Source organism: Cotesia glomerata, linkage group LG6 (genome assembly GCF_020080835.1).
Source record: "Cotesia glomerata isolate CgM1 linkage group LG6, MPM_Cglom_v2.3, whole genome shotgun sequence".
Classification (NCBI taxonomy): domain Eukaryota; kingdom Metazoa; phylum Arthropoda; class Insecta; order Hymenoptera; family Braconidae; genus Cotesia; species Cotesia glomerata.
Genome location: NC_058163.1, coordinates 24,338,007 through 24,362,448, shown reverse-complemented (window position 1 = coordinate 24,362,448; position 24,442 = coordinate 24,338,007). Strand labels below are relative to the sequence as shown.

Genomic DNA, 24,442 nt, shown 5'->3' with positions numbered 1-24,442 from the left:
AATATATTGATGAATATATGGTTTATACATGAAAATGATATATTTATTTACAATATATTTTTTTATATCATTGTGGCAAAATTATAGATATGATTTTATATATCGTTCCATATATCACATTATAATATCAATATATTTAATCATATATTTTGAAACATATAAACCTTTTCCAAGCGGGAAACGTTATTTACCTCTCACAACTCTACAGGATCGTTCTCAGACTATAACAAATTTTAACAAATCTATAATTCGCGATTTAATATTGATAATTTAATAAATAAATCCAGCAGAACGAATTTATATTGCCAATAATAATTGTTTATGACAAATAAGAATAGTATTATAATAGAAATAAAATAATAATAGGACTTATATTACAAAGAAAAATTATTACAATCACAATATATTAAACTAATAAATTAAATTAACAGTCACTGTAAATGAACCTTGAAAAACCATAAATACAAAACCGTTCTAACGAAATTCAATTTGACAAAAAAAAAAAAAAAAAAAAATACCTATTTCCTTAAATAAATAAACTGGAAACTTAATTGTCTTCATATATTTTTAATAATATGAATGAGTAACAAAATAATTATGTTTGTCATTTTGGAAGGTTATGAAATATGTCAGCGCACTTCACTACTGCGCAACGTAAAGCTCTCCCAACTATCCCGTTGAGCTCTGAGAGCTCAACAACATTGAGTTATCAGAACTAAATAAAATTTTGTTCCTGTAACTCTATAGCAAACAGTAAACTGTGTATAGTTATGGTAACTCTACAATTAGGTTCCCAGAACGAATTTTTTTTTCTGTGTAACTCTCTGCTCGTGAGAAAATTTAGCAATAATTCGCCATCTATCGGAATTTTTTAACACTACTTTTAGTCAAAAAGTTATATATAAGCATACGTGACAATATCAAGGCATATTTTTTTATGAAATCAATTTTTAACACTTCTGTAAGGTTTTTGGCAAAAAATTGAATATCTAAAAATAATAATTACATAAATTTTACATGCTTCTTTTATGCCGTATTTGCATAATTATCTTTCATGCACTGATAGAAGGATTTGTTTATAGTTAAAAATATTTGTTAATATTTAACAAATATTTTTAACTATACACAAATCCTTCTATCAGGGTGGAAATAATAAAAGTTCTTTCTGATATTTCTTATCACGTCATACAATAGTGCGTCTGGAAAAAAAAAATTCTATATGACATATGCATATTTCACCTATACTGTCGATTAAACAAAAATCATCGAGAGTGCGTAAAAGAGCCAAGATTTATTATCGAAGCGGACATAACAAAGGTTGGTACAAAATCTGTTGTGGCATCTGTTGAATAGAATTCCGGATCCATATATACTGGATGAGTATCAACCGGGGATAACTCTTTATCCCGGCTTGGTGGTGGCTGGTTGTGGTAGTAACCAAATCCATTGCCCAGTGAATATAGTGAATAGTGAAGCGGTTCTTGCTAGAGACTGGACTAACTCATGAACTATACTAGGCGCCGATCGGAGCATCACTATCAGTCGTTTCCGGTTCACCGGGCTCGGATGCACAGCATGCAAGATGGCGCCGGTTCCCCGATGCACTGATCCCTCTTCGGGTGCATATGTGACCGTTTGATTTACGGCCCTCCGGCTCCGCTGCCAGAAAAAAATATTCGCCGATCATCTCCCCTACTTTTACCCACTACTATCGCTATTACTATCACTATCACTTTATTTACTAACACTAATCCCCCTGGTCTAGCACATGCACCCCTTCCCCTTCCCCTTCCCCTTTCTATAGCTCGGTTGCAAAACGCTCAATCAGTTTTTCGACTGTTAGGTTTCGGTGATAATAGAAAAAAAATCCATTGCGCAAAAACGGGGAATTGTTTTTTTCAAGAGAACGATTGTCGATTACTTCTTATCGTCACTCGATCGTGAATTTTAGTTTTGATGCAGAAAAAAACAATTGTTTTTCTACGTCTGTGGGAGACAGCTTTTTAATTTTAGTTAAATGATAAAGGACACGGGAATTAGACTGTTAGATTTTTTTTAAATAATTTTTCAGGTATTTAAAAAAAATTGAAGATTTTATTAATTATTTTTTTTAATATTTCTTCAGTTGAAGGATTTATCGTGTGATTAATAAATAATTTATTAAGTCTCTCATATTTTGCTTTTAACATAAGTTTAAAATTATAAATTTTCGATTAATTAAATTTTTATTAAACTTAAAAAATTTTAATGCCATTTTAAAGTCTATGTTTCTTGCTACAGACTAAAAATACAAAGAAAAATTTTTTTTATAAATTTATTAAAAAAAAACTGGTTTTATGACTTTATTGCCATGGGATATTTTGACACCGGTCAATTCAATACATTTTTAAAAAATAATTGAGAAGGTTAATTTAACAGATTTTTAATAAATAATTGAGGGTCAATTTAACACTTTTTTAATATTAAAAATATTATTATTAATATTAAAAATATTATTGAACTTAAAAATATTTTGTCCATGGATTTTTTGTCTTAAGGATATTTTGTCCGAGAATATAGAGCCCGGTTACCGAAAAATAAATGAAAAAAAAACTTTATACAATAAATTTAACGCCATCTGTTGACTATCTATTTAAATATGTAATTGTGTGGATAGAATTTTTAGTGGCAGGTGTGTTAGCGCAACGAGCAAAGAGTGTGTGCCAACACACGAGTACAAAATATAAACATAATATTGTATAAACCAAAGAATGGTTTTACTGTAATGATAAAATGAGTAAATTTAAATGTTTATAGGTAAAAAATATTTCTTTTTAATAATTTTAATAAATATCAATCTTATTCCCACATTGTACGAAATATTTGCACGAATTGGCTAATAAATTTATAATTTACTAACAACGTTGCAGTCGCTATGTGACTTCCGTGACTTGTGAATTATAAATAAATTAAATTTTGCTTTATTAAATAATGACTTTTGTTTAATTGCACTGTACTTTTTTAACTATTGACGTTGTTAAAGATATAAGCTCATCTTGATGTTACACTCATCGAGACCTTTCATTTGAGTACCCACATCAATTTTTCATATATATATATATATATATGAAAAATTGATGTGGGTACTCAAATGAACTCAATTGATGTGAACTGAACTCAATTGAGTACCCACATCAATTTTTCATATATATATATATATATATATATATAAATATATATATATATATATATGAAAAATTGATGTGGGTACTCAAATGAAAAGTCTCGATGAGTGTAACATCAAGATGAGCTTATATCTTTAAAAATGTCAATAGTTTACAAGATGCAAGGTCATTTTGTAATTATGTACCTAGAGATAGAGCATTTTCGAATGCAGTCTAAATTATCATCATAAATTAACTATTGGTGATAATGATATGAAACCTTGAAAAGATGCAACTCTAGGGCAAGACCTTTCTATTGACACCAATTTTATCCAAAAAAACCCATTTTATCAAATAAATACACTGGCCACAAAATTTTTCTTAACTTGATGTACAAAAATTATCTATAAAAGTAATTAATAATTTTTAAGCTTCCCATAAATTAAAAAATAATTTTCTTAAAACCTCGATTTTTACGACACTCAATTTCCCGATGGCTAATAAAAAATCTATGACCCTTAAAAAATGATCTCATAAAAGCTTTACGATATTACTTCGATGTCTTTATTAATAAAATAAGAAACTCTATTACAATAATAAAATAACAATTATAAATTATAATAAATTTTTAATTGTTTAATCACATAATTTTGAAAAAGAAATTTCTTCAAAATTTGAGGGAGGTATTTTTTGTCTTATAAAAAAAATTAATAATAATAATAATGAGTAATGTTTTCTACTCAGCTAAATCGCGGTTGCCAGTTTCCGTCGGGCTGACCGCCGGAATTATGAAGTGCTCCCACATTCACTTAATCCTGGGAGCGAATATCGCGCGTTATCTCCATGCCGATCAATCACCAGTGTACCACCCCACGGGCTTCCTCTTCACTCGCTTCTATGTACATATATATCTATATCTATATATCTATATAGGTACTAGTACCAGCAACGAGAACACTACACTAGTAGAACGTCGCCGTTACGGATTTTGGTACACCCTCTCCCTGATATCACCCGGTCTCTTTTCTCTTTCCAGCACGGCTATTCACGCCAAGTCGTATATCATTCCGTTATCATCGACTCTTTATATGCGGTTGCGCTCCATTTTCTGTCTGTTTGCTTCGCTAAACGCCGATGAGCGTCATACATACTAAAAACATATATTTTTATCATCTTTCTCCCCACAAAATCATTTTTATTTAACACCAAAGTGCCGCACACAAATACGGAGGAGCTTTGTTATGTCAATATATAAAAAAAAAAAATTCTTTCTATGGAAGAAAAAAATTTTTTTCTCATTTTTTTTGATAGAATTTAAAAATAATTACAAAAAATATTTTTTTTTATGACAAAATTTTCTAAATACATTTTTAAAAAAATTTTATGAATAAAAAATTAAGAAAATTTTTTAAATAAAAATTTAATAGATTTTTTTTATGGCAAAATTTTGTAAAAAAATTTTTTTCTCAATTTTTCTTTATATAATTTTATGAATAAAAAATTTAAAAAATTTTATGAATAAAAAATTAACAGATTTTTTTATGGCAAAATTTTGTAAAAAAACCTTTTTTCTCAATTTTTCTTTATAAAATTTTATGAATAAAAAATTTAAAAAATTTTATGAATAAAAAATTAAGAAAATTTTTTAAATAAAAAATTAACAGTTTTTTATGGCAAAATTTTGTAAAAAAAATTTTTTCTCAATTTTTATTTATAAAATTTTGAGAATAAAAAATTAAGAAAACTTTTTTATAAAAAAATTTAATGAATAAAAATTCATTAAAAATTTCTTACAATAAAATTTTGTAAATAAAAAATTATCAAAATTTGTGATTAAATTAAAAAAAAAAATGTACAATAGTTAATTTTAAGCTCAAATCTTACAGTGTTAAAAAAAATAAATAAAATTTAACAAAGGTCGTTAGCAATAATTCATAATAAAGTTGGATTTAAAAAAAATACAACATTTATATGAGGATATAAACGAGCAGACATCCGTCATGATACCCAAGACAAGTAGCGAGGATTCTCAGTGCTAGCGGGACATAAAGGTAGACCGTAACTTCTCGTTTCTCCCCCGAGCTTTAGTTTCTAATGCGAATTTCCGGCGATACCTACTGTCAGATACCAGGCATACCACTAGTAAGTCTTAACTGCGAAAACGTACATCAAAGTTTATGGCCACGCGAAACGCTAACATTTACCCTCGCGTTACCAGCGTGGCATCTTCGCTCATCTTAAATTAAACAAAGCTAAGACGATTAGATACAATACTAACTTTTATTTCTATTCCTTTAAACTCACTCATCTACTGGCAGGACGAACGGAAAAAATAGTCCTCAGACTTAAGGGTCGGCGGAAAAGACCCTAAAGTTGTAATTGAGGCGAGAAATTTGCTTTCATACCCTCCAGCTCGGTCTTAACTCATTTACCAGGTTGGTCAGTTGCTTCAGCCGACCCGCCGGCAATCTTTGATCATTTTTCAATTACTGGTTACTGGTCACTGGCTAGAGGTTACCGGAAAATATATTTTCGCTGGGTAAATAACATCCGTCAGCAAACAAATCGATAAATATTTTGGTCGTTCAAATGAAATATAAATATTTACTCCCGGATACAACGTTTAATATTTTTGCCGGATATTTGAGATCTCCTCGGTCAAAATTTTGTTCAATTTATTTTTTTACGTCCCTTGAAAAATGTTTTATCGAACTTTGCATGACTTATATTGCAAAGTATTAGAAAAAAATTTTTTTTTTTAATTCTTAATAAATTTATTAATAAACAAATAATTTATTTACATTTTTTTTATCAATAATTAATCTATATTATTAAGAGAATAAGAAAAATTTTGTCTTCAGGATGGTCATATGATAAAATTGCGAAGATCTTGAGTTAAATTTGTGCTTTTTTAAGGCATTCGAAAATGCTCTATCTCTCTATATATATATAGTTAAGAAATGACCTTGTATCTTGTGAACTATTGACATTTTTAAAGATACTAGGAATTTGAATAGCGCGCTACGCGCGCGCCTAAATTTTAACCAATAATGAATCATGGCCCATTTTTGGCGAGTTTCGACCTTTGACTAACTTCAAGACTTTCATGTATTTTAATTTAGAGGATAAGCTCACCCCGACATTACATTCATCGAGACCTTTCGTTTGAGTACCCACATCAATTTTTCATATATTTTATATATTTATATTTATTATATATATTTATATATGAAAAATATATCAAAAATACATGTGGGTACTCAAATAAAAGCTCTTGATGAGTCTAACATCAGGATGAGCTTATATCTTTAAAAATGTCAATAATTAAGAAATGACCGCGTATTTTGTGAAATATTGATATTTTTAAATATATAAGCTCACCCCGACATTACATTCATCGAGACCTTTCGTTTGAGTACCCACATCAATTTTTCATATATTTTATATATTTATATTTATTATATATATTTATATATGAAAAATATATCAAAAATACATGTGGGTACTCAAATAAAAGCTCTTGATGAGTCTAACATCAGGATGAGCTTATATCTTTAAAAATGTCAATAATTAAGAAATGACCGCGTATTTTGTGAAATATTGATATTTTTAAATATATAAGCTCACCCCGACATTACATTCATCGAGACCTTTCGTTTGAGTACCCACATCAATTTTTCATATATTTTATATATTTATATTTATTATATATATTTATATATGAAAAATATATCAAAAATGCATGTGGGTACTCAAATGAAAGCTCTTGATGAGTGTAACATCGGGATGAGCTTATATCTTTAAAAACATCAATAGTTAAAAAAGTACAGTGCAATTTAACAAAACTCATTATTTAATAAAATAAAATTTTATTTATTTATAATTCACAAGTCGAGGCAGTCACAAAATAACTGCGAGGTTGCTAGTAAGAAATGTAAGTCGTGCATTTTCGTATTAATTTTTTTTTTCTTTTAAATTAAATTAAAAATTAAAATTAAAAGCCTTTCAATAACTAATAATGCCGATAATAGCCACTCAAAAATAGATGGAACCAATTAAACAATTTACCTTGGAGCAACGAATTGAAATAATCCGAGCATCGCGGTAATAAAGCCACTCGGGTTAGACATGCGATATTCCACGTACGTAATAGCCGGACATGAGGCTCGGGATCCTTAAATTATTCACGTCCCCAGCTCGTTAGGACCAGATTGCAAGATCTGCGTTTCAACCTCCATCCTATATCTCTATCTCTATCTCTGCATCGCACTTACACATTCACCAGTTATCAGATACCAGTTACAATGTCCTTCCCGCACAGGAACGCTCGGCTCGGATTTAACTATTCGATATTCTCGAATTCCAAATCGATTCATCCCCACCGATATCTATATTTGCCGCCCTCCCCCAACAGGAGTCTATCACCCGTCAGCTCTGTTTCCTAAAATAGCATAAATAGACTGGCTGGATCTTCATTTTCAAGGAGTTTAATTCTGCTCGGAGTATATTTATCGAGTAGACTAGACACTTTCGGTAACTTTAATGCCTGACACTCTCTTTTATTATTTAATATTCTGGTTTAAAATTACAACGAAATAAATTAAAAAATTCTATTCAATATTTATCGGAAAAAAAATTAAATTATTTCTTATTTGATTAATAAGTTTATATTGAATTAAAAGAATTAAAAAAAATTTTTTTTTTTTTTTGTAAAAATCACTAAATCATATTTTGATATTAAATTTTAATTTTGCGCTTTTTTTATTATTTTTATTTAGATAATTAACAGTAAAAATAGTTACAGAAAAAGACGAAAAAAATTGTTCACACTGATAGAATGATTTGTTTATATTTTATTAAATATAAAGCTTATTAGCTTTATTAACTGTTAATAAATGATTTTTAAGCATTATAGGATTTAATAAATATTTATTAACAATTAACAAATATTTGTTAACTATTAATAAATATTTATTAACTGTTAATAAATATACTTTCCTTCCAAATAAATATTTATTGAATGTTAAAAAATATTCATTAAAATTTAATAAATTAAATAATTGTCTTCAAATAAATTAAATTAAACGTTAATAAATCCTTCTATCAGTGTTTTAATCAATATTTATCAGAAAAGAAAAAATTAAATTATTTCTTATTTGATTAATAAATTTGTTTTAAATTAAAAAAATAAAAAAAAAAAATTTTTTTTTGCAAAAATTACTAAATCATACTTTAATATTAAATTTTGAATTTAGCGCTTTTTTTATTATTGTTATTTGGAGAATTATCAGTAAAAATAGTCACAGAACAAGGCGAAAAAAATTGTTCAGTGATTTTGTATTAAATACAAGTCGTGCATTTTTTGTAAGACAAAAAATCCAAACAATCTTTGGCAAGAGCTTAAGCGGAATAGTTGATGAATGTTGAAGATCTAAAGTGTATAAACTCGCTAAGAATTTTAATTAAATTGTGATATAAATAAAAATAACTAGCCGTGTAAATGCAGACAATCGCGAAATGCGAAACAAGAGGTAAAAAAATAAAAAAAGTTTAAAAGTTACCCCGACCAAAACTAGTAGAGTAAATTTATTTTTCGAGGTGAGAGAGGCGGGTTTTGTCTTGGTGAATGGTCCTTATCTTGAGTCGGTCCGTCACACGGTTTTGTCTGGCCAGGACTGTCTGCAAATTGTAAGGAGGACAGGAAACCGGAATCACCAGTGTCTGGACAGGCATGCAGCCACTCATGAGCTTTTAAACATTTCTCTCTCTCTCTCTCAGTTTGTCGCTCTTCCTGATTTTAGTTGTCTTGACAATTGAACTAAAAATATTTCGCCCAATCTCTGGAAACCCGTCACCCTCAATTTTGTATTTTGCTAAAATTCCCATCAAACACGAGGGTCGGATATTTTTTTATTCATCAAACTTCCAGCTTTATTTTTATTTAAAAAAAAAATAGATTTTATTGAATTTTTCTATTAATTTTTTTGAGTTGAAAAAATGATCAATTATTGTGTCTACTTTTATTCATTTGAAAGTAACGAGAACCGGCGGTTATATCACAAAGAACATCCTTCACTTGACCACCGCAGTTTCGCAGTCTTGCTCGGGTTCTCGACTGAACGCCCTCGCGTTATTTTCCGATGGAGCGATAAGGGTGTGATGTAAATCAGGCGAGTGGTCAGCCGCTTGTGCTCACCGCACATTAACTTACCCCAGACCTATGTCTAACTTCAGAGATCTCTTGTTTCCTCTGAATAAACATCCGAAGTCTCGTCTAGCTTAACTATTCATTTATTAACAGTTAAGTTTTATTTAAGAAATCTTAATAAATTTTCAAAAATTCTGCAATATCTATATTATTAAAAGAATAAGAAAAATTTTGTCTCCAGGATAGTTATATGATAAAATTAATTTTTTTAGAGAAATTTAGTGTCATTGCAAAGGTCTTGACTTGGATTTGTGCTTTTTCAAGGTTTCATATCATTTGCAATGATAGTCAATTTATTATGATAAGTATTTAGGCTGCATTCGAAAATACTCTATCTCTAGTTACATAATTAAGAAATGACCTTGTATCTAGTGAACTATTGACATTTTTAAAGATATAAACTCATCCCGATGTTATACTCATCGAGACCTTTCATTTGAATACCCACATCAATTTTTCATATATTTTATATATTTATATATATGTATGTATGAAAAATATATCAAAATGCATGTGGGTACTCAAATGAAAGCTCTTGATGAGTGTAAAATCGAGATGAGCTTATATCTTTAAAAATGTCAATAATCAAGAGTTGACATTGCTATCTTGTCAACTAATGATATTTTTAAAGATATAAGCTCACCTTGACATTACACTCATCGAGACCTTTCATTTGAGTACCCACATCAATTTTTTATATATTTATATATATATATATATATATGAATATATGAATATATGAAAAATATATAAAAATGCATGTGGGTACTCAAATGAAAGCTCTTAATGAGTGTAACATCGGGATGAGCTTATATCTTAAAAAATGTCAATAATTAAGAAATGACTTTGCTATCTAAGTAACTAACGATATTTTTAAAAATATAAGCTCATCTCGATGTTACACTCATCGGAACCTTCCATTTGAGTACCCACATCAATTTTTCATATATTATATATATTCATATATATGTATATATAAAAAATATATCAAAATGCATGTGGGTACTCAAATGAAAGCTCTTAATGAGTGTAACATCGGGATGAGCTTATATCTTTAAAAATGTCAATAATCAAGAGCTGACATTGCTATCTTGTCAACTAATGATATTTTTAAAGATATAAGCTCACCTTGACATTACACTCATCGAGACCTTTCATTTGAGTACCCACATCAATTTTTTATATATTTATATATATATTATATATATGTATATATGAAAAATATATCAAAATGCATGTGGGTACTCAAATGAAAGCTCTTAATGAGTGTAACATCGGGATGAGCTTATATCTTAAAAAATGTCAATAATTAAGAAATGACTTTGCTATCTAAGTAACTAACGATATTTTTAAAAATATAAGCTCATCTCGATGTTACACTCATCGGAACCTTCCATTTGAGTACCCACATCAATTTTTCATATATTTTATATATTCATATATATGTATTTATAAAAAATATATCAAAATGCATGTGGGTACTCAAATGAAAGCTCTTAATGAGTGTAATATCGGGATGAGCTTATATCTTCAAAAACTTCAATAGTTAAAAAATTACAGTGCAATTCAACAAAAATCATTATTTAATAAAGGAAAATTTTATTTATTTATAGTCTACAAATCAGGGCAGTTACATATAGTGACTGCAAGGTTACTAATATTATTATTGTATTACCTAAAAAAAATTCTACCAATTATTAAGGTTTTCCCACCGATAAAATTAATCCTCAATAAAATTTTCTCTTTAATAAAATAAAGCGAAAAAATCCAGATAGGGATTTTTAGTCGCAGGTGACTAAAAATCCCTATCTATATGGCGAATGCCATATATCGGGATAGTGCAGTTCGGGGTGTAGAGAAGAGGGACTACACATAACAACCAGCTATTTCTCGGTAGTCGTAAGTATAGGTATAAGTGTAGGTGTAGGTGGGTAAGGGGCAACACTAGTCCTGATATAGGGCGTTGTGCAGTTAGATTACGTTAAGCTATGCCCGTACGTGCTTGCACGGAAGTTCTCCGATCCCTTTAACCATTCCTCCCCCATCGCCCCAAAATATATTTATTGTTGTTTGTCCAGTGCCGCGTGTGTGCTCACGGTGTGTGTCGGAGTAAAAAATCGTACGAGCATCCACGAGGATGTCAGGCATAAATTCACCCCCACATTTTTACTCGACCTTTTTTGTTCCCAAGTTAAATGTTGCTTTCGCTCTTCTCTCGGCAATCAATTACTTTTTTTTTAACGCTAGATTTAATATAAATTACCGCTGCCTTAATTTATTCTCAAAAATTCTTCGAAAAATTTTGAATATAAAAATAATAATAATAATGATAATAACAAATAGGAAAAAAAAAAAAAAAAAGATTTTTTCTTACAAATAAAGGTAATTAATAGTATCTCCATGATTGTCATCGATATGCCAGACACAGCATCAGCATCAGCGGGAATCAGTGACAGTCCTCGGTAGAATGCGGGTGCTGCCGAGTGTAACTTGACGACAAAAGGCTACACAACAAACGGGAAAACTTTTATCTCGTGGATTAATGGTCGGATTAAAGTATTTGCCGGTGTATTCTCCAATTTATCCTCTATCCTCTATTCTCTATTCTCTATTCTCTAACTATACATGTCGGGTATAAACTACAGAAGGAGAATTAGGGGTGATGGAGATTAGCGCTTGATTGGCTAATTTGTAAGTGTCGCTTTCAGATCTTAATCGATCGTACCAATGAAATTCGACACAAGTTTGCTGTTGATGCTCGGAAAATTGTGGGAATTACAAAAAAGTTTGGGTAACCCGATAAAAAATATTTATGTATAATTATATATATATTTATATATAAATTGGTTATATATGATTATATATGAAAAATGGCCAAATATAATCATATCTAATTATATATAATTATATATAACAATATTTAATTATATATTTATTACATCTAATTAATTATTGGGTTAATTTTATGGATAGAATATTTAATATGGTCCTACGCAATTCTGTGTAACCAATTAAAATGCCAAAAAAAAATATCTAGATATAATTTTACAGCTATAACACCAGCGGTCACCCATCCAACTATTAACCCTGCTCAAACCTCATATACAATTCCATATATAATCATGTATGATTATATATAATTCTATATACTTATATATAATTGTATATGGAACTATATATAATCCTGCATGGTTGTATATTGCTCCATATATAGTCACATATAATTATATATGATTATATATAACCTCATATACAATTCCATATATAATCATGTATGATTATATATAATTATGTATGATCATATATAATTGTATATAATTATATATGATTCCATATATAATCATATATGATTATATACAATTATATACACTGATAGAAGGATTTGTTTATAGTTAAAAATATTTGTTAATATTTAACAAATCATTTATTAGAGACCACTTTTTAGTCCTTAACAAATATTTCTTAGTATTTAAAAAGATTTATTAATATTTAATAAATGAATATCTGATTTATTAAATACAAACAAATCATTTTAAATACTAAGAAATATTTGTTTGATACTAAAAAATGGTCTCTAATAAATGATTTGTTAACTATTAACAAATATTTTTTTAATACAAATAAATCCTTCTATCAGTGTATAATTATATAGAAACATTTTTTCTCGGGAATTTGGAAGTACTTTCACATACACGGAAAGAAAATTGAAGGAGTTTTTACTATTTTACTATTGTAATTTTTACTAAATAAAATAGTAACGGTGGACTATACTTCTCATTTAGTAATTTTTACGATTTACTATTGTAAATTTTATCCAACAAATAAGACTAGCAAAAGTCTTAAAAAGTCGAATACTATAGAGCAAATTATACAATATGTGCTTGTGAACTTTACAATTCAACTATTGTAAAAATTCACAGTTGGTTTTTTTAAAAGTATAGTAATAAAAGTATAGTCCAGCTTTACAATAGTTGTATCGTAAATTTTCCCAGAAATTTTTTCCCGTGTAGAAAAAGCTTCACTTTTCTCAATCCAAAAAAATATTTTTCTTCCTAATTATTTTTCTGAGTGAAAAAAAAATTTTTTTTTTGACACAAGAAATTTCACTTATTTCAACAATATTAATTCTTTTGCTTTAAGAAATACGTATCTTGATCAAAGAAAATTTATTTAAGTCAGAAAAATCTTGTTGTTTTGAGAAAATTCAGCCTCTTGCTCCAAAAAATTTAGTTCTTGATAGAAGTAAATTTTCTTGTCTTGAGAAAATTTCTCTCTTGCTCCAAAAAATTAAATATAAAGATAGAAGTAAATTTTCATTAATACTTTTATTGATCAACATGTCAAATGGCAAGATCAAATAATATTTCATCATTTTTTTTCATTCAATATGTATAATTGCACGCTAAAATAATATAAAATGGGTATCAAATATTCAAGAGAAAAATTTTCTCAAAGTGAGAAAATTTTTTTCTCAGCTGAAGTAGGTGGCGCTGCTTCCCTAGAGTATCTAAAAATCTTGATCAAATATAAAAATTTATTGTATCAAGTATTTATGATAATTTGAATTAAGAAAAAATGACTTACACCAAGAATAGAATTTCGCGAAAAATTTTTACTTCGGCTGACACAATTTCGGTCTTCCTTCAGGCACCCGAAAATTTTCTTGAGCCAAGAATTTTGTTCTCCAGTCAAGAAATTTTTCTTTCTAATACTAGAAATTTTAATAACACAATTCAATAAATAAATTTTAAAAAATCTATTTATTATTAAATTAAAAAAAATGTAAATCTGACTAAAAATCAAATTTTCATGAATCAATTGAAAAATTTAACTTATTAAATATCATATTATATAATATTAATTAAGAGAAGAGAAAATCGTTTAATAAAATATTAAAAAGGAAACCCTTAACACATTTACTGTTTGATACCCCAAAGCGAGAATTTTATTAAAGCGCGATATAGTCGTATAATAGTAATGCATGGATAAAGATAAAGAAGGTTATATTTAACGTGTGATATAAATCTTAGGTCAAGAGCGAGGAGTGAGGAGAGGAGCTCTGCAATATAAGAGACGGGACAAAGGGTGAGTGGCTACTGGAATCCTCGTTTGCGCGGCATTTGGGTCTTTTGCTGGCTAATAGGGGTAATTTAGGGATGTTTTAAGCTCCATGGGCACACGTGAGCCGCACAAAAACTCGGCATTACCTGCTTCACCATTTTACCCACACAATCAGCCATTACCATCCTGAATTAGGGGAATAAGATACTCTGACGTTTGCGAGTAATTGTTTTAATTATATCAATGTGTTATATTGTTATTCATATATGGAGAGAAATTTCTATGATAATATAATTCTTGCAATGAAAAAGCGATTCTCAGATTTTACATTTAGATATAAATTTTAGATATATTTTGAAGAAAACATTTTTGTTTAATTCCTTATAAGCAATTATGATTATAATTATTATAATTATAATTTTTTTTTGTTTGACAAAAAATTATTTTATTAAAAATTTTATTTCCTATTGCACTATTTCCGATTTTATTCAAAAAAATTTTTTTCTCTCAGTATACCAATAAAAAAAAAAATCATTAAGAACGCCATATTTTTATTTCATAATTTTTTTTACATATCTTCGATTTATAAGAAAATTTTAAAAATTTCATTAATAATTTTTCACACTGAAATAGTATATTGTGCAACTAGTGCGATAAGTTGTCCCCCTGGTCCCTAAAAACAAATAAAAAGTTAAAAAAAAAAGAAACAAATCCACTTCAAATAATAAATACTAAGTAATTAATATTAATTAACAAAAAATAAATTTATTTAAAACAATCAATGCATATAAAATCAAATGACATTTAAATTTAGCTGTCACTTAACAACTTTTTAATTTGCTTTTATTTTTTAAAATTTCTACATTTCAATTTAAAAGAAAATTTTTTTTGCCATAATTTATTTATTACAAAAATTATTAAAACGATCAAATATTTGCTAAATTAATTTTCATTAAAATTAAACAGCTCAATATTAATTTATTATTTTTACTTTCGTTAAAAATATGAACTTCGTAATGTCAACTTCACTTCTTTAATATTGACAGTTAGACTGTGTTTATTTTTTTGTTATTTATTTTAATTTAATAACTGTCTAAGTGATTAATGAATTTATTAATCACTTGAAATTGAAATGTAGAATAAAGAGAGATTCGATGCGTCACTTCGAGGGTAAACTTTTAAGTTTTTCGAGTTATATAAGTTTTGTCTTTTTACCTGAAGTATTATTATTATTATTGTCTGAGAAATCGGCATCTGGAGGACTTAAGTCTTGAGAGGGATGAAATAATAAAGATGAAATTAATTAGCGGGAATGAAGGAACCGATGCGTAGATTCACGATTCTTAAGGGGAGTTTATTATTATTAGTTTTATTATGAAAAAGGGAAAATGTCTTGAGCGACACTTAACCGAGCGGTCATCTAGATGCGACTCCGGAGGATATTTAGACGTTCATGGATCGTGGATCCTGGGATAAGGTCTTTGTAAAGTGAAAAGACCTGAAAGAGGGTGTGTCGCGGTGTGGCGAGCTAGTTTCCGCAGCATTGACAGACGACAATACAACCCTGATACGAGCGACGACACCGACCCCATTTGCAAGCTCTCACCCCTGCCGACGCAATCTCCGACGCCTTTGCTCCAAAGATTCGCTCTCAGCCCTTTCTTGCTAAGCCCGCGGTCGCGGAGGAGCTTCGGCTTTTGTGTTATTATTGAGCTTTCAGTCGGAGTTTTTTATGGATTTGAAAAATTTTGCATTGAGGGTGATACTTTATCAGTTTATGTATCAAAAGGACTAATATTACCTTATTTTTTTTTTAAATTATTATTGCAGCTTAGGGAAAAATTTTTCAAGTAAATTATTGAAAATAATGAACCTTTTTTGCGGTCTGTACTTTGTACACTGAAAAAATTTTACATCCAACACTGATAGAAGGATTTATTTGTATTAAAAAATATTTGTTAATAGTTAACAAATCATTTATTAGAGACCATTTTTAGTATCAAACAAATATTTCTTAGTATTTAAAATTATTTGTTTGTATTTAATAGATCAGATATTCATTTGTTACATATTAATAAATCTTTTAAATACTAAGAAATATTTGTTAAGGACTAAAAAGTGGTCTCTAATAAATGATTTGTTAAATATTAACAAATATTTTTAACTATAAACAAATCCTTCTATCAGTGAAGAAAAACTTTATGAAATTTGAAGAACTTTAAAAGAAATATTTCTTGAGTATTAAATTATTTTTTTTAATGCATGGAAAATTGAGAAAATTATAAGAAAATGCTTTACGTAGTACAATTACACGGAGAAAAAAATTTTGCTACAGGAACTCTATAGTAGTTAGTTAGTTGTAAAAAGTTCCAGTAGGTTAACGTATTCTTATAGTATCAATACCGTTTGGCTCCTGCAACTCTACATCGTTGAGCTCCATCTTACGGTAAGCATTTTTACAAATATAAATAATGCTGTGAAACGGGAAAGAATAGGAGTTACGGTAATTATTACGTGAAGCGTTCCACATTCACGTAACAGGATATTGGTAGGAAAGGATTGAGAAAGGAATGTGGAGAGGATCATCTTAATGTGAGTTTATAGAATATGCGAGAAAAAATTATTAGATAGCTCGGACTGGGATTCGAACCCAGAACCTTCCGAAGACATGTCGGCTACTCTACCATTTGAGCTATCCGGTCTATACTAAATTTCCTTTCGCTTATTCTATATACATTAAGCCACACCGTCCATCTTACGGTAAGCATTTTTACAAATATAAATAATGCTGTGAAGCGGGAAAGAATAGGAATTAGTAGCTCCTTAGTTAAATAAATAAACTGGAAACTTAATTGTCCTCATATATCTTTAATAATATGGATGAGTAACAAAATAATTCTGTTTGTTATTTTAGAAGGTTATGAAATATGTCAGCGCACTCCACTACTGCGCAACGTAGGGCGCTCCCAACTATACCGTTTGGCTCTGAGAACAATCCCGTAGAGCTCTGAGAGCTCAACAACATTGAGTTATCAGAACTAAATAACATTATGTTACTGCAACTCTACAACGAATAGTAAACTGTGTATAGTTGTGGTAACTCTACAGTTAGGTTACCAGAACGAAATTTTTTTTTCCGTGTACACTGAAAATAGTATATTTCTTACCTAGGGCAGAAAAATAAGAAATGTCTCAGATTACATGCAATTGTTGACCGAGGCGAAGCCGAGGTCGACAAACATGTGATCTGAGGCTTTCTTATTTCCTGCCCGTGGTGAGAATGCTATTTTTCTCCTCGACGGAGGCGGAAAGCGGCATTTTCATTTAGCGCAGCGGGCGGAAAATTGACGCTTTCCGCCCGGAGGGAAGAAAAAAAATTTTTTTCGAGAAATATAGCCATTTTTGTAACAAGAAATTAGATTTTTAACCAATTTATTTTTAAGTTAAAGAAATCAAAATTTTTCTCTCCGTAACTTTCTTGTTAGGAAAAAATTTGATCTGAAAAGTAACAATTTTACTCAGACTTGAGAATTTTCATTAAAAATCCCAAATTTTTCAACTATCTCCCATGAACATTCATTCCTAATTTCATCAATCTGTCTTTGGCAAGAATTACCACCTGATGTCATCAATACACTTAGCATTGGCACTTTCAAGACAGATGCCTATGAATTTTTCCGTAATCTTGAGCTAAAAGAGAACTGATGATAATCCGAATTATTAAAATTGGTGCTATCTGCAGTGCCTTAAATTTTAAATTTAAATTCAAACCTAAGTCTGACATTTATTATTAAAACTACAAATTCTTGTTCATTTTTATTCACTTCATTCTTCTTGATTGAAATTAGTTGATTTCGTTATTCAAATTTAAAATCATATGCTTTGGTCGATTAGTTATAATCCTAACTTTGTCAATTTATCTATGTAGAACTGTTAATATTCTTAAATGTACTTTTTACTTGTTATTTTGTATCATTTGTCATTGATCATTGCCTTGGCATTTAAACTAAATGAATAAATAAAAGCTTTTTTTTAAAAAAAAAAATTTACTGTAAGAAGTTTTATTTCTTCAGCTAAGAAATGAAATTATTTAAAATTTCCAACAAATTAATTTTTTGCCATTAAAAATATTTATTTTTTCAAACAATGAAAAAAAAATTAAATGAATCAAAAGAAAAACTCTTTAACCAAGAATGTAATTTGAAAGAGTTTCATTTTGAATCAAGTAAAATTTATACTTCCAAAAAAAAAGTCTTAATTTAAGAATTTTTCTAATCAAATCAAGAAGATGAATTTCTTCATAATTATTAACTGAATTCAAGTAAATTTCTTTTTCAGTGTACCTTAACCGAAGAAGCACTTGGTGTGATTTCCTTGCAAAAATAAATCACCAGAAATAAAACCTGGTAAAATCCACTTCATCACACATAACCACATATTTATAACACATAACACATAATATTGTATTCTGTATTGTATATAAAATCTCGAGAATCCCAGGATTCTTGCTACCGTCCGACAAAGCCGGCATCGGTATAATAAAACCATTAGAATGATCCTCGTACGTGGATCCAAACTGTATAAATATCCTTTAGCGCCTTAGAGTTTCCAACTTTCGGCGTAACGTTGTGATAAATCCACGGGGTTCGCTCAATATCAAAATGTGTTAAACAAACGGCCTCCAAAATTACCTTTATTTTTATTAGCTCCTTCTGGCTAGATATTATTTACTGATGAATTATTGATAACGTCATCGGCGCTTTCTCTGTTTATGACTTTACCAAAAAATAATAAAATAACACTAGAGAGCATTTAAAGATTTAATAGACTTATATAGAGCTAGGATGTGGGTGCTTATGTAGTTATCTAGTTATGTGTGATACAAATTTACCAAAAAAACCGCAGGTTACATCTCTGAGGCAGCTTATCGGAGCCTCGCGGTACATTAAGCACGTTTGTGTTGCTTTTCATCTCCCCGTGTTCGTAAAATTGATCGAGAAAAGAGAGAGAGAGAGGCAAAGGGATGTCTCTTGAAGAGATTATCTTGTCGTATTCAATATTCCTATGGAAAACGTCGTCGATGATAAATCGTTTCAGTCCGATAGCAAAGACGACGGGTTGTTCCGCCGGCAGACGAATTTACCCGAGCTTCTCTTTCATATCACTCGTCTATATTAGAGACACCCTTTGCATCAGCAGAGCTTGTTTTTCTGGATTAAATGTTTGAAAAATATCAAGTGCAATATTTGGCAGGACTGTAAAAATTTTTATTAAATTTATACAATTGAACCACGCCTCATGATCTCATTTTTCACAATAAAATTGATTAAAATAAAATATAAAAAGCAAAATAATAAAAAACAGAAAACTCTGCTATGGTTGAGTGGCGCCATAATTCTAAGATGAGAAAAAAAAAATACTATAATAAAATTTATAGATAGATATACAAAAAAATACACAGTCATATATTAGTTTTTTATAAATAATAATTTAATGACAGTGAATTGAACGCTCATATTAATTGAGAAAGTCCTTAGCGTGTTACTTTAGATAATAAAAAAAAAATTATTCCGGTACGATCATTTTTTCGAGCAATTTCCCTGCCAGATACACCAATCCCTAAACACAGACACACGGACGTCTAGAAAAGATTATTTTTAATGTTATTATTTACTATGTTAAGCAAATTAATTGTTATTGAAATATATTTTATGTGCCTGAAAAATTATTTTACTTAATATTAGTACACTCATATTAACCTGTAAGTGCGATATAAATAAAAAAAACTCAATTTCAGTTTCGAGGAAACTGCTTTTTTTGAAATATCGAGAGTAGAGCACTACCTCAACGCTTCGCTTATGAGGCGTGCAAAATATCAAGTGCAATATTTGGGAGGACTGTAAGAATTTTTGTTAAATTTATTTTTGACAGTTTTTTTAATTAAATGTTCTGTTTATTTTGAACCTTTTAAGACTTAGCAATTAATTATAATTTTATTTCATTGATAATAATTACAAGACCCAATCCAGAAGAATTTTATTCTAACGAAGCAATTTATTGTTTTCAAACAAGGTATATTAATACTTCGCCCAAGAATTTCTATTGAATCAAGACACGCGATAACGTCGGTCCAAGATTTTACCGACCTGTTTCAAAAGTTCCGTTAGAACCAACAAATTCTCGGTTTTCTGCTACTCTCTGCACCATCAAAAAATTCTTAAATACTTCTTAGAATATGTTAAAGTTAAAATTTTATTTTTCTAAAAGATTTTTTTGGTATTTCGAATGAAGAAACTTTATCTTTAACCAAAAATCTAGAATTCTTGAAAGAAAACGAAATTATTTTTAGTTTTAGATAATTGTTGTTGGTTTTTGAATTTTCTGTATCGACTTAAGATAATATTCTCTTTAATCAAGTGACAATAGTTATCGACCGAAGATAAAGATCTCTTGAGCCAAGAAGCCAGAATTAAAAGCAAGAAATTGTTGAAGCAAAACAACCGGTTGTCTTTTAAAATCTTGGATCTAAAATGTTTTAAATTTTAATAATGATTTCCAATGACTGATATTTCAATAAATACGCAAAATTTTCTTCAAATTGTGACACAAAATCGAGCACAATATTAGAAAGATAACAATCCAGAATAATTTTATTCTAACGAAGCACTTTACTGTTTTCAAACAAGATATATTGATACTTCGCCTAAGAATTTCTATTGGATCAAGACACGCGGTAACGTCGGTCCAAGATTTTACCGACCTGTTTCAAAAGTTCCGTTAGAACCAACAAATTCTCGGATTTCTGCTACTCTCTGCACCATCAAAAAATTCTTAAATACTTTTCAGAATATGTTGAAGTTAAAATTTTATTTTTCTAAAAGATTTTTTTGGTATTTCGAATGAAGAAACTTTATCTTTAACCAAAAATCTAGAATTCTTGAAAGAAAACGAAATTATTTTTAGTTTTAGATAATTGTTGTTGGTTTTTGAATTTTCTGTATCGACTTAAGATAATATTCTCTTTAATCAAGTGACAATAGTTATCGACCGAAGATAAAGATCTCTTGAGCCAAGAAGTCAAAATTAATAGCAAGAAATTGTTGAAGCAAAATAACCGGTTGTCTTTTAAAATCTTGGATCTAAAATGTTTTAAATTTTAATAATGATTTCCAATGACTAATATTTCAATAAATCCGCCAAATTTTCTTTAAATTGTGACACAAAATCGAGTACAATATTAGACAGATACAAATTTCCAAATAAATCGGCTTCCAACCAACACCCAGAGCCACGAATTAATGATAATAATAATAAGTAAAATCAGAAGCTTAATAGGGAGTAGAATAAAAGGACTCGTTATCGGTGTTATCTTGTTAATTTCTAGAAAGTGGCTAGCTCGGAATCGTAGCTTTAAAGTGGGAGCGATTCCGTGAATTTAAACATCTCACAACCCTCATTGGGATAAGACTAAGGATTAAACTCACTTGAGTTTCCGTCGCGACGTACCGGGAAAAACCACCCTTCCCCTTCTCCTCCTCATTTCATTCCTCCTGTGTCTTTTTCTCCCTTCCTTTCCGTTCAGCGAGATAATACTGTTACATCTCCATCTCCGTTATACTTTTATGCTGGTACAGTATTTATATCGCAGCAGTCCTTCCTTCCTGCGGGATAAAACAAAACACCGGACCCCGAGTATATTAATGCCCAGCTTAATGCGCTCGTTGTTAATTAATGAACCTACTTCGCCCGGATCCCGCTGATACTAATGCTGAGACAGGATGGGGATAAAAAAGCTCTCCAGATATAGATAACAGTTTATTATTTACAAAGATAAAATAGAAATTGTTTGCATTATATACATGGAATTTCACTTCCATGCAGCTTTTTGTTGTGATTATTATTATTATTATTATTATTGGTGTGCCTCCATTGTGGTGCGCTGCATGTAAGGATATAGGCGTCGACGTAGAGCTTCAGATATCCTGTATCCAGTGTCCTAGAATATTTCTTCGAGATGATAGGACCTGGAGGTGGTACCAACTCTGGTCCAAGGGGCGGAGCTTGCAAATGCACCGAGCCGGCGCTGCAACGGTACCACCACCGTCTAAGATTAAGACCTTCACTTTTTGTCTCCTATCGGGTCGATAATATTTTGACTCCTTTTAATTTGAATTTCACGTTATAAGCTTTATTTTAATTATTAGGAATTTAAATTATTTCTTTTTAATTTTTGGCAAGATTTAGATTAAATATTAAGCTCAAAAATATGATAATTATTTTTGGAATTATTCAAAGTCTTTTATTTTTTAAATACGATGCAGTTGTTTATACACAAAAAATCTTTTTATAAAATTATGAATCAAATCAAATAATTTAAATTTGATTGAAAAAAAACTTGATTGATTAACTTCTAAATCTAATTAGATATTTATAAATCAGAATAAAATTCACAGATTCGGTAGAATCTGGCGTCAAGTTCCGTTCAAATCCGTTGTAAACGGAGCGCCATACTACCGACTATGTTTACTATAAGCAGAACGGTTTTTTGAGGCTGCGAAATTTTATTTAATTCTGCGGTACTTTTTTTACCCAATTTGTTTATCATAACAGTAATTCATAATTTATTTCACCGTATTAATTAATTATATTCACTTATAACAATTTATTTACTTGAAATTATTAAATTTTATCAGCACATACTATAGCTCGCTCACAAATTTCGATCCTGACTTTTTTTTTATGGAGAAAGGTCAGCGCCACAGACTAGATAAAATAAAAATGTATAGTAATCCTCCTATAGATAAGCACCTACAGTTAAAAAAAGTAATTCACAGCTTACATTTACGGCCGCCAGGGTGCACTGGAATTACATCTACATAAACTGTAGCTTCAAGGGGATAGTTTGCAGTAAAAAAATCCAGTCAACACGAGATTTAAGTTGGTACCAATTGTAAATTTTCATTATAATTACAAAAAATACTTAAATCCGAACAAAAACAGTTTCACTGTAAAAAAGTCACGCCAAGTGACTTTACCGTTTTCTGGTTTTTACAAGGTTACCATCCGCTCTATATTATCAACACAATTTTTCAACCCTTTTTTATTATCAACATACTCTCCACTCTTTTTATAATCAACATGTTCTCCACTTTTTTATTATCAACATGTTCTCCACTTTTTATAATCAACATATAATTTTCGCACATATAATTTCTGTACTGCATTTACCCTATTCCTCACCCCTTTCTATGGGTTGTTGGAATAGTGGCGATGGGGAAACCACAGAGAAAACCCATGCCAGTACAGTTCAGCTACCGGAGCGACTCCCGACGGTTGGTGTTGAAACTATTAGAACAACCGTCGGGGCTCGAACCCTCGCCTCACGACATGATGCACGAACGAACTATGAGGATAATGACTTTATTAGTCCGCTCGGCCATCATGCCGCGCACAAAAAATTAGTATTTTTTTTCTTATTATTAATTGATGTTCTAATAAACAAATTTTCTAATTTTATTTCAGAAAAATTTTTATTTATGCGAAAAAACGTAAATTAAAAAAAATTTTTCTCATCTAAAAATCAATTAGATTATTAATAAATATTAATAAAATATGACATTAATATTTATAATAATCTTAATATTAATATTGTTAATAACCTTAATATTTAACATTAAGATTATTTATAAATATTAATATTTAGTATGTGCACGATTATTTCGTCTAGTTTACTCAAAAAATATTTTTAAAGAAAATATGTACAAATATATAATTATAGATGAGTCAATTAAAATTTACACATTAATATTTACAATGAACTTAAAAATTTTAATTAAATATAAAACGCATTGAAAGTTAATTTTAAAATGACCTAATTGATGATCTTATTTAAAATAGATGCCTGAAAATTTACTTGTCGATTAAAGGTTGAATAATATTAATTTAAATAATTCAACGAATAATTGATGGCTATTTTTATGATATTTAAAAAGTTCAGCTCCTAGTTGACATTTAATATTGAGTCTTGAGA

The 24,442-nt window shown here is 29.3% G+C and overlaps 1 protein-coding gene across 1 annotated transcript in view; it reads left to right on the top strand.

Annotated features, from left to right (window-relative positions):
• LOC123266460 (LIM domain only protein 3-like) overlaps window positions 1-24,442 on the top strand; it is a 161,217-nt gene that overhangs the window by 56,089 nt on the left and 80,686 nt on the right. The window lies entirely within an intron of this gene.